We start from the raw sequence: 1,397 nt of genomic DNA, 5'->3' as shown, positions 1-1,397 counted from the left end.
AAACTGAGATTGCGATGTGCTTTTGTAAGCGTCATAGATCATGTCACGCGATCTCACCAGCCGATGAAAGCGGTTATTCAGACCACTGGACACGTGATGTACTCAACCAATAGCAACATCACTGTAAAGTATCACGAATACACAAACAGGAAAAGTTAATGTTTTAAATTAATATATGTTGGGTTGCTACTAGAAAAGCAAAGCTTTCACATACTGCAAGAGAAGCTAAGCTTTTATATATAATGTTGATCTTTTTTGCGCCTGTTATGCTTTAGGATATATCACACAAATGTGTCAGCAAAACTTTTAGCCGAGTCCAGTGACTTGTCCCTGATGTTTCCCACACATTAATTAGTTAACAGAGAGGAGAGAGGGCATCCAGTAATACTACATAAATTTGCTCATAATAACGACATAGATGTGTGATCTTCTGGGCTCGAAATTCCTCTAAATGGCTCGTCACCAAAGAGTTGATTTTTAAATGAGAGTCAGACGCTCTGTGATTTAAGAAATTCGACATACATACTCGCACACAGCCACCGCGCTTGCGCAGCTACGATGCCGTAGGATGCCCATATGTTCGTACATGTAAAACATTAAAAGATCTTACATTAGGTCATAAAAGAAACAAGACATCAGAGGATATTCCAAAAAGCATCGGAATTCCGTGAACCATACTAAAATGTGCACATTTAAATTGCATACTTTAAATGCAGATTCGTATGTCCAGTTTCCCTATGATGTTATCCTCGACCTGATATTAAGCTTTTCAGAGTGGTTTTTGGGATGTAAATGTTCTTGGTGTACCAGTACTGTATTGTCTCATGTTTGGTTCTTTGTTACGGCATAATGTCATATGTGCTAGAAGATGAAAACGTGCACTTGAAATACAGTGAGCATTTGAAACTAGCCAATAGTGTGGAATTAAACACTTCGTTTAAAATACATTGACTGCCTCAGGGGGAAAGATAAGTAAAAGCCAAATTACTTTAGCAAACGGACAAAAATAACTTCATTGTTCTGCAAGGCGATTAATGCTTGACTGTCAGAAAGGCGTAAATAAAATCCAAAACTAATAACATATTTTAGCCTTCTGTAATTATGCGAATGTATTTTAACTCACTCGATAGCTCCCAGGCACAGAAATCCACATTGTTTTCATTTGACGAGAGAGCAGTAAACGAAGAGGAAACAGAAAAATCGCTAAATGTAAACACGAGTCACGTGGAGACTACACACTTCCCCACTATTATTCAGACTGCTCCGTGCATCAGCTCCGGATCTACGATATTTCCGCACCTGGGCAATACTAGATAGTGACCCCCCCCCTCCCCACCACCACGCTCTTCTACATCGAGCGTTTGTGATAAGACATTAAAAATTTAAAGAAAATCTAA

The sequence above is a fragment of the Schistocerca cancellata genome, chromosome 3 (genome assembly GCF_023864275.1).
Source record: "Schistocerca cancellata isolate TAMUIC-IGC-003103 chromosome 3, iqSchCanc2.1, whole genome shotgun sequence".
Classification (NCBI taxonomy): Eukaryota; Metazoa; Arthropoda; class Insecta; order Orthoptera; family Acrididae; genus Schistocerca; species Schistocerca cancellata.
This window is presented reverse-complemented; position numbering follows the sequence as displayed.